Source organism: Triticum dicoccoides, chromosome 4B (assembly GCF_002162155.2).
Source record: "Triticum dicoccoides isolate Atlit2015 ecotype Zavitan chromosome 4B, WEW_v2.0, whole genome shotgun sequence".
NCBI lineage: Eukaryota > Viridiplantae > Streptophyta > Magnoliopsida > Poales > Poaceae > Triticum > Triticum dicoccoides.
The window spans coordinates 17,343,463-17,354,756 of record NC_041387.1 but is presented as its reverse complement, the minus strand read 5'-3'; the positions used below and the strand labels follow the sequence as shown (position 1 = coordinate 17,354,756).

At 42.8% G+C, this 11,294-nt stretch overlaps 1 pseudogene; it reads right to left on the bottom strand.

Annotated features, from left to right (window-relative positions):
* Nucleotides 1–662: 662 nt before the first annotated feature.
* Nucleotides 663–10,773, bottom strand: LOC119294638 (annotated as a pseudogene).
* Nucleotides 10,774–11,294: the final 521 nt, after the last annotated feature.

Below are 11,294 nucleotides of genomic sequence, written 5' to 3'. Positions count from 1 at the left end.
GTGCCAGACGTGCCAATGGGCCCGCCTGGTTAGAGCATTTTTCAGCGAACGCATCAACTGTCGTTCGATCTTCTGGCACAAATTACGACGATGGTGCCATATCGCTGTGAAAGAGTCCTGACGAACGGTTCCATGTGGTCTTTGGTCTAGCAGTTGGGTACTGTAGCTCTTTTTGCCAGAGCTTGAGTGAGTACCAACCAGGCTATCGCCACGGCGCCCTATTTGATGATGAAATCCATCTTTCTACGGGCATGTAATGTCACTTGTGAGTGAAACTGTTTGAGATGAGATATGTCTATGTTCAACCGACAGCAATGCCTTCCTCAAAACAAAAAACTGACAGCATTACCAGCAAACTATGCTGCTAACTGGTCATCCACATTATGGCTAAATTCAGGTTTACCATGTATTCATCATTACCATTTGCTTTTTTTTGAAACTGGGGACAGTATATGGTGCTTACTCTGCTACCCGGGCAGCAATTTGGGTCACAGGATTTACCACTCCGGGCAGTCCACGACTGTTTTCAAAATTGGCGTATAGAAATAGGCCGCTAAGGGTGGGCGAGGGCATCTTCGCCTACAGGAGGACGGTATCGAAGCTTCTACGGCGGAGCAGAGCACACACGCTTAGCCGCCGCCGCCACCCTTGGAGGAACTCAATGGAGCAACAACGGAAACTTCTATCGACGAACGGATCACACGACAGAAGGTACACAAACTCAAGGAGCAATGACCATCCAGATGACCAACATGGTGGTCCTCTTTCGCTGCACGCAGGAAAGGAAACGTCCACTTCCACTACACCTAGGGTTTACTACTCGACCGGCATTCTGCATCAGCGCCTCCATTGACAGGCAAGCCAGAGTCATAGTGCTCTGTTACTCAGTACGGCACCGAAAAGAAGACGAGTATGTTTCCTGGCACTAGGATAAATATTTACACGAAACGGGGCAGGGCGATCCACGGTTTTCCTCTAATCGGATGGCTTGGAGCCTTTTTTAGCCAAGTGATCCTTCTTCATTTCCTCGACCGCATCCCTGCAAACATGAGCCAAGTTAAGTTAATTGCCTGATCGGCGCCCGGTTCAGACCAGTCTACAAGTGCGCATCAACAAACAACCCTCCACACTCCACCACCCCCCAAACACCCAAAAAATTCCCATCATTGGGGACATTCTTGGTAAATAGCTTACATGAACACTTTCTCCATCTCGGCGTTTCCAGGGTCCAGCTGCAGTCCAGCCATGAATGCATCACAAGCTTCTTTGTAGTCCTACCAATGTGAAGTTCCGCAGATTATAGTATGTATGCAGGGAGATGCCATGAAACCAAGTGCAAGGTGAGTACTCTGTGAGCTATCTGACCTCGAGCGACATGAGAGCGGCTCCTTTCCTGTAGTAACCTTTGATCCATTCGGGGCGCAGCTTTATGCAAGTGTTAGCATCGCGCAAAGCCTTATCTCCTTCAGTCATTTGCAGGTAGCAAAGGCTCCTGTTTGAGTACAGTGTTGCATCACTAGGGTCCAGCTCGATTGCCTACATCAAAACAGAGAATTGAAAATGGTGAGGGATGTCTCATAACGAAACAAGTTTTTTGAGCGAAAGAACGGACAGCGTATATATGTAATGGCTTGCGCAGGGCTAATTATGTATGCCTGACAAGACCCCCATTTACCCAAGTTAACAAGACAACATTGGTCCCGTAAGTCCATGCCTGTGACTATCAGTATTAACATTAGGGCTGTTCACACTTTATGATGGTTCTGAACTGAAACTGAGAACCAATGTTTCTCGGATAATCATTATGGGCCTCTTTCGAGAGAGCTGCTGAAGCTGGTTTGAACCATTCCCAGCAGTCATGGCTGTTGAAGGTTCCCAAACAACATGACATGTCCACACTTGGCTGGAGAGTGGAGATCTTATAATACTGTCGTGGATTCAACTATAAATGTAATTCACAGAGTTACTTGGCTTATATCTAGACATATTATACCTGGAGACGGTGTCAAATAAGTACACTCTTGATTCCATCAATGAACAAACATTTTCAAACAGAAACCCCAATGTTTGTATAATGAGAGGATAAGGTGTACTGTAGAAGTTTCATGCATATGCTGATATGCATCTTGCAAAGACCTTAGAGTAGCATAACTAATACCACATCATTCTTCAGATCACTACTTACCTCGGTGTAGAACTTTGACGCGCCATGATAGTCCTTTCTCTTAATAGCTTTCTCACCAAATGATTTCAACTGAACTTTCGTACTTTTATCATGCTTAACCTAAATCATAGAGACAAATTAAGACAAGCAAAATATACATACAAAATGTACAATGTTCACCGAAGATTAAAGAAGTTTCCTTTTGTGCCAAAAAAGATATAGTTTGATGATTAAACTTCATATAACAACGGAAGACTCATAAGCAACTACTCCCTCCGTCCCATAATGTAAGAAGTTTTTGCAAACCATGTTAGCTTGCAAAAACATCATACATTGTGGGACGGAAGGAGTAGGTTGTATTGTTTGTTTAACCAATTCATACAGTTGTAGACAGATAATCAGAGGGAGTTTAGGACATGGATTTTCCACAGGGCAACGAAACACGCGTTTTTGCAGCAAATTTAGAGTCTAAATATAATACTCAGTCATGTTCAGCTGTGATTTTTTTTTAGAAAATTTTCAAATGACGAAAATATTTAGCAAGCGCAAAATATTTCGCAAAGATTTTCAAAGGATCATCTTTCTATTGTACTCTGTATTTATAATATAGGGGCAATACTGATTTTGCCATTAGATTTTGTGTATAACGCTTTTGCTTGCATTGCAAATTTGCCACTGGGTCATGTCACTGAAATGTAGGCCAAGGAGAGAATGGCAAAACAGAATGAAAAATCTGCATAGTGACAAAAACCACAACATTGTCATAACATATCCTTTAAAGTAGGCCCACCTCTACTAGTCCCATATAAAGAAAAGATTCAGGTGATTAGAGGTGCAAACGTTTATGCCGCAACGGTCGAAGGACAAAGAAATAACTCAATATAGGATGATTCAAATTCATAAAATCCAATTCATACCGTGGGCTTCGAGGGCCTTTTGACATGAGCAATAATTCCTTCGACGGTCCAGTTTCGTACAGTACGAATAGGAGAAGTTAAAGGAAATAGTAACTCCACAAGCTTCCGTCTTCCACGGATTGCAGCAACTTCTATTGGCTTGGCACCAGACTGACAAGTAAGAAGTAACAAACAGGAACCACATGGTTCAGTGGCAGAAGTTACTATATAGCTACCAGGGATTGAAAAACAAATATAAACCTAGTAAAAAATCTCAGCAGTATTAATTAGATCAAAATAAATAATAAGGAAATGTATAAAAACAATGAAACTGGGCACATAAATAGATTAAGTTATGCTAGGCATTACATAACCCACCCACTTCAAAATGTCATTTGAGTTGCTGTTTCTCAAAGTGTCAGCTTCGATCAACCAAAAGTCAAGACATTTTTGTTGAAAAATTAACTGTATCAAGTGCGATGATTAGCTGCACTCGGGCATACATCATGTCAACTTTTGGTTCCTGATATTAGTAGCCTTAAGCACTACCCAGTATAAATCAATTTTCGGAAGTAAATCAGACCAAATCCTCAACAGTCAGGAACTGAGGGAATAAGACACAGGGTATGTTTGGTTTGAGCCCCATGTAGTCCTGCCAAAAATTTGGCATGACCAAACCAAGGGCATGGCCAAAACATTGGCAGGTCTCGATTGTTTGGTTTGTAGCGGCAACAACCACTTTATTGGCAAAATCATAGGCTTACATTTGGTTTGAAGCCAAATGGCTTCAGAACATTTGGCAAAACATATCAGCATGTGTGTGTGATTTGGTTCTAAAATTCAGAGTTTTGGTGATGAGGCAACAAAAGATAGCTAATTGCACATTTTACTGAACTCATAATAGTAACGTTGCAAGCAAGACTAATTAAGTTTCAGTCGGCATGGTTTCATATACATATATTATTCAGCCAATATCTTGATAATAGCATCAGACTTAATATACCAAGCATGCATCAGCTTCATTGCCTCATTCATGTACTGTCAGTAAGAAGGATGGATGCAATTTCAACCTCATTAACTAAAATGACGAAGGAACGAAGGATCCATCAAGTTCAGAGTTCAGGAACGAAGGATCCATCAAGTTAAAATTTATCTGCTTGATGGAATCACATGCATGTGGTCTCAAAAACATTAAGAATCGATGATTTGGTAAGTAATACTTTAGATCTAGCCAACAGCAGGATAAATCACGCCATGAAAGAAATGATCGAAATAGGGTAAGTGGGGAGCTAATGACATGTTGATGCGATGTGATTCCCTTAGAGAGAAGGATTAGAGGTCGTGCAGCTTCGGTGGCCACCAGAGCAAAGCTGATTGATATCTGCAGAAACGTGCTCTTTCGATTCCTGCAGCATGCAGCTGAGATTGGCTGCCAACTTTCAGGCGAACGATCTATACGCCTTCGTTCCGCCCGCGCATTGCCAAAAAGCAGACAGGGGCATGCTGAAGTTACACGGGTGAACTAAAATTGGTAGCTATCCAAACAATAGCCAAAGAACGTAGGGACAAGCAATATTTTGGTAAGGCCAGGTTTGGTAGTGACCCACAATTTTGCTCAGTGACGGATCAAGATCTGAGAGGATTATCAGTTATTTGATCATGGGATGATAACTGATTTACTTCCTATTCATTGGATACCTCAGGGAAAGGTTTGCATGTTAGAACTGAAGTAGGAAATATGTGTCACATGCTATGTATGTCCCCGATCCCCTAGATAATATGACTAAGAAAGCTGCAAGCAGTAGAAGACACAATCAGGTAAAAATGCAACAAAACTCACATGAATATCTGGGATATTAGGGTCTGCACCAGCCTTCAACAGGTACTTGACACAGTCAGTTAAGCCATAACTAGTTGCTATTACCAACGGAGTTTCGATATTAGCAGAATTTACATCTGTGCCTGCCTGTAGATATGAATCGTATAAATCAAAAGTTATGAACTGTGCAATTCATGTAACAGATTAATATCATAAGAAAACTATATGTACTATTAACATGAAGTCAAAGTGGACAGTTACCAGACCTCCACAAGCAGCTTGACACACTTCAGTGAAATAGATTCAGGTAGTCCTGAATCGGTGGCATGAAGTGCTCTAGTCAACGGAGTACATCCCTGTTCTGAGACCTTGTTTGGCTACATTTTTTATTACAGAAAATCTTTAGTGTAAAATATCGACTTCGATATAACCAGTATTTATGACATAGTAATAGTACGAGGAAGAATAACATTATGCTAATCAAATAAGACATGCACATGCTAAACCAGGAATTTATCCAGCTTCTGCATAGGAGCATATGGGGGATCCCAAGCTGTACATTTAACATCAATATCTGCTATAACATCATGAAGAACTGAAGCTCACACAGCAAGGAAAAATGAGCAATGGTAGAGAGTAGCATGAAGTATGACCTGCGGAAAAGCCATTTGAACTGCCATTCCAGCTAACTACTCTATATGTGATTTTGAACTAATATTAGTTAGAACTTAGAATATCAGAGATGAAAATTTACAGCTAGTCAGCTACGATAAAATGCTGAGAAGACCAAGGCGTGGAACCAGAATTCAACATACTAAATGTTGATGAATCTGCATTCCAACAAGGTAGCGTATAAAGCTCAGATAGAAAAAATATGGAATTTACTTATTACATCTGCATGGTGCTCCAGTAGAACTTTCATGACACCAATCATCCCACAGGAAGCAGCGAAATATAGTGGTGTCATACCAAGATAAGCTACATCAACACTAGCTCCTCTAGATAGCAACAATCATGCTGCTTCTTCACGTCCTAGACATAGTGCAGAAAAAAATATAAGATAATGTTACCATGAAAAATAAGCATTTCTTGCACAACAGAAGAAATGTATTCTTAAACATCATCAAGAACCACCACATGTATGCCTTGACTAGAGGCCAGGCATGAGTTAACTATGTCATGATTATTTTGGTGAAACTATTTAAGAGGCACGACGACAATGCTACAGAACCGAAAGAACAAGCACAAATTAAGACCAAAGCATTAATTCATAGGGAGAACAAATCAGACCAGACATATGATATCCTTTTTTTATAAGGAGACACAACCACAAATAAGACCAGACATGTTAGCGTATTAATTCATAGGGAGAATTGAACTGAAACAATGCAAATCCCACCATCCGCTAGATGGCCCCCAGTTCTAAAGTCACGTGACTGAGTTCATCTGATATGACATGAAAATGGAATAAAATAAGTAGGAATACTAGATTGATTATCATAACCAGACTAAACATCACCTCAGTGATGGTTTGAAAGGTACTTCCTCCATTCACAAATATAAGATGTTTTAGATATTTCAATATGGACTACATGCAGACTGAGATAAATGAACAAACACACTAAAGCGTGTCTATATACATCCAATTCAAAAAAAAAAGTGTACACCAGAGCAGCCGCACAAATGATCAAATTGCATTAGTGAGGAGTTGAAGAATGTTCAGGAGAACAATGAACCACTCCTTCAAATCTTCTTTGCACAGGAAACAAATGGTAAACGCAAGTCTAAAGACAAAAGGCTTAGTATTTTCCACAGAAGAGACCATATTTTGCAGCAAGGTGTAGAGGAAAATGTCCTGAATCATCTGGCTTTTTCAGATCAGCCCCCTGGTCCAGAAGGTACCTCATAACATCCATTCTTTCATCAATTGTAGCAGTAGTCAAAGCACTTACACCTGCCAGAAATAAATAAAAAACAAGTAACTAGTGCTATATCTGACATCTCTCTCATCTAAAAGATGAATTTACATGAAAACAGTACCAATGCATCATCTACATAGTCTATATATAGTAAGTGAGTACTCATGATATGAACAACCAAGGTAGTGACTAGTGAGAAGACCGCAAGTCAGGGTCGACAAATACCCTAGTAAGTGGACAGGAAAAGTTGGATCATGGCAGTGCTTAAGGTATATGAAATTGATGCAGTGAATTTACTAAAATATACACAAACTGAAAGATCATGCAGATGAGCAACATCGCGAAATTGAGCTAATGATAACGTGAACAAAGAGAAAGCGCACGCATACCAGCTTTGCTACTAGCATTGACATCAAAGCCTAGCTCCTCCACCATGCACCTGACAGCATCCAGTTCCCCCATGCGTGCCGCCGTCTGAAACGGCCCCCCACCTACGATACACACATCGGCAAGCCAGGCCATCCCCTCCGCGTCCCTGCCTCTCGCCATCTCTTCAATAAAACACCGAGAAATTTGAGGTAAGAAACATGGACGGCGCTACATTGCAGAGTGAAAGGGGCAGAAGCACGCGCAGACCGCCCATTCCCCACCAAAACCCTAGCAGATGCAAGGCCACATTGAAGGGAGGGAGCGGCGCGCAGACGTGCGCGGTCACATGCTTGACAGATTGGGCCGATAGAGAGCTCGCTCACCCATGAGGCGGGGAAGATTTCCCTCGGCGGCCGCATCAAAGAAGGCCATCTGCGGCGAGCCCTCGTTTGGCAGGCGTGGGAGCCCGCCGTACGAACGGTTGCGTCGACGAGCTCTTTCAAAGCCGAGCTTAACTTTGAAGTCTGAGGTGTCCATTGCCGCCGGCGACTTTGCCTCGGCATCGGAGAGTCGAGAGCTGGGGGTTTTCTTTTTAGCTGAGAGTTGGGTTTTTTTGGAAGCACCAGCCTTCAACAGGTACTTGACGCAGTCAGTTAAGCCATAACGAGTTGCTATTACCAACGGAGTTTCGCTATTAGCAGAATTTACATCTGTGCCTGCCTGTGGATATGGATCATATAAAACCAAAAGTTATGGACTATGCAATTCATGTAATAGATTAATATCATAAGAAGACTATATGTATTAACATGAAGACAAGGTGGACAGTTAACAGGCCTCCACAAGCAGCTTGACACACTCCAGTATAGTAGATTCAGGTAGTCCTGAATCGGTGCCACGAAGTGCTTCAGTCAGCGGAGTACTTCCCTCTTCTGAGACCTTGTTCGGCTACATTTTTATTACAGAAAATCTTTAGTGTAAAATAACTTCAATATAGGCAGATATTGAATGCTTAAATATAATAGAGGGGAATTAGAACATAGGGACACACATCATGTTTCTGTTCTCATGATTCTCCTTTTATATAGAAGTGGCATGACAAAGCTATTATTGGCCATGCTAATGACAGTTTGCAATAAATACTTTATATAGATTGCTAAGCCTCAGCTGCAAAGACAGTTCTTTCAACCTAACCAGTATTTATGAGTTAATGACATGGTAATAGTACAAGACAGAATAACATTAATGCCAATCAAATAAGACATGCACATGTTAAAGCAGGAATCTATCCAGCTTCTGCATAGGAACAAGAGGATCCCAAGCTGTACATTTGACATAAATATCTGCTATAACATCATGAAGAACTGAAGATCACACAGCAAGGAAAAATAAGCAATGGTACAGAGTAGCATGAAGTATGACCTGCAGAAAAGCCATTTGAACTGCCATTCCAGCTAACTACTGTATTATGTGATTTAGAAAATAATATTAGTTAGAAATATAAGAGATGAAAATCTACAGCTAAGTTAAAAGGCTGTGAGAAGACCAAGGCGTGGAACCGCAATCCAATGCTGATGAATCTGCATTCTAACAAGGTAGCATATAAAGCTCAAATACAAAAACATGAAATTTACTTATTACATCTGCATGGTGCTCCAACAGTACTTTCATGACACCAATCATCCCAAAGCCAGCAGCAAAATGTAGTGGTGTCAGACCACGAAAAGTTGAATCAACACTAGCTCCTTTAGATAGCAACAATCGTGCTGCTTCATCGCGTCCTAGACATAGTGCAAAAAATAAAGAAAGGTAATGTTACAATGAAAAATAAGCATTTCTCGCTCAACAGAAGAAATGCATTCTTATAAACATTATCAAGAACCACCACCTGCATGCCTTGGCTAGAGGCCAGGCATGAGTTAACTACGTCATGATTATTTTGGTGAAACTATTTAAGAGACACGACATGGACAGGGGTGCGTGGAAGTTAGCTATCCAAGTGGCAAAACCATAACTAGGTTTCAAGATCTTATAGGTTTCAAGTCTAGCCTACCCCAACTTCTTTGGGATTGGGAGATGTTGTTGTTTTTTATTTAAGAGACATGCCGATACTACAGAACTAAAAGAACAAGCACAAAATAAGACCAAAGTATAAATCCATAGGGAGAACAAATAAGACCAGACATATGTTATCGTTTTGTTATAAGGAGACACAAACACAAAATAAGACCAGGCGTATTAGTTTCTTTTTTTACTGGGGACCAGACACATTAAATAGGTAGAGCAAATTGAACTGAAACAATCTAAATGCCACCGTGTGCTAGATGGCCCCCAGCTCCAAAGTCACGTGACCGAGTTCGTCTAACATGCCATGAAAATGGAATAAAATTAGTAGGAATACTAGATTGCTAATTATCAGAACCAGACTGAACATCATCTCAGTGAGGGTTTGGAAGGTAATTTGTAAGCGTATTACAGGGTTGGATAGCACCAAAAACCAGCATGAACTGTGCAAAATAGTCAAATCGATTTCCTATAAACTACACTTTTGGTAGAAGTGCAAGAATTCAGCGTTTAAAATAGAACAAAAGCTAGAAGCCACACAAATGATCAAACTGCATTAGTGAGGAGTTGGAGACTGTTAAATTGCAGAGCAACCAAGTGGTAAACGCAAGTCTAAAGACAGAAAGCTTAATATGTGCACAGAAGAGACCATATTTTGCAGCATGGTGAAGAGGAGAATGGCCTGAATAGACTGGCTTATTCACATCAGCCCCCTTGTCCAGAAGGTATCTCATAACATGCATTCTTTCATCCACTGCAGCGGCAGTCAGAGCAGTTAAACCTGCCAGTAAAATCAGAAACAAGTAACTGGTGCTTAAAGTGAATGAAACTGATGCGGCGGGATTACTGAAATATCGTGCACACGAGCAAAAACTGCGAAATTGAGCATGACCGCAACATGAACAGAATCGGTCAGCGCAGAGAAAGCGCGCGCATACCAGATTGGCTGCCCGCATTGACATCGAAGCCCAGCTCCTCCACCATGCACCTGACGGCATCCAGTTTCCCCATGCGTGCCGCCGTCTGAAGCGGCCCCCCGCCCACGAGACACACGTCGGCAAGCCAGGCCATCCCCTCCGCGTCCCTGCCGCTCGCCAGCTCTTCAACAAAACAGAGAAATTTGAGGTCAGAAACATGGACGGCAGCGCCACAGGGGCAGATGCACGCGCAGGCCGCCCCGCCCATTCTCCCCCCTCCAAAACCCTAGCAGATGCGAGGCCGCATTGGAGGGAGGGAGGGGGCAGCGCGGCCAGGCGCTTGACGGGAAGATTGGGCGCACGGGGAGGTCGCTCACCCCTGAGGCGGGGAAGGTCGCCGTCGAAGGCCGCGTCGAAGAAGGCCATCTGCGGCGAGTCCTCGCTCGGGAGGCGCGGGTACCCGCCGTACGGGCGGTCGCGTCGGAGGGATCTCTCGAAGCCGAGCTTGACTCTGAAGTCCGGGGTGTCCATCGCCGCCGGCGACGATCTCTGCCGCATCGCCGCCGCCTCGAACCACCGTGGGCACGGAGAGTCGAGAGCTGGGGGTTTTCCTTTTTTTTTTAGACGAGAGCTTGGGGGTTTTGGGAAGCAGAAGAAGCGCCGCCGAATATTGAAGCCGCTCCAAAGCAAAGCTGGCCAAATGGGCCGTGCCAGCTGGGCCAGCCCGTTAGCACGCATGCCTGGGCCTGGAGGCTGGGCACATGGGCCGGCACGTCACGGCACAATTAGCTTTATTTATTTTCCCTTGCTCAAAAAAAATAATTTTCCCAATTTTTTTATATTTCTGGGCTATATAAAACATCTCAACCAGGGAAAAATAACTGAAATACAGCCCAGTCGACCCGATTAACTAAGCGGTTGTGCCTGGGTTTCTAGGCGGCACGACACGGCCCGCTTACTAATCGTGCCCCGATGGGCCGTGCCGTGCTGGGCTGGCCAGCTCTGCTCCAAAGGAACAAAATGCAGAGGACCACTTGTGTGGATTCTCCGAATTTGTTGATATGCTTGAGTATTGAAATTTTCATGTCAAAACTAGACTATTGCTTTGAATCATATAAAAGTCCAAATGTCCATGGTACAAAGAAA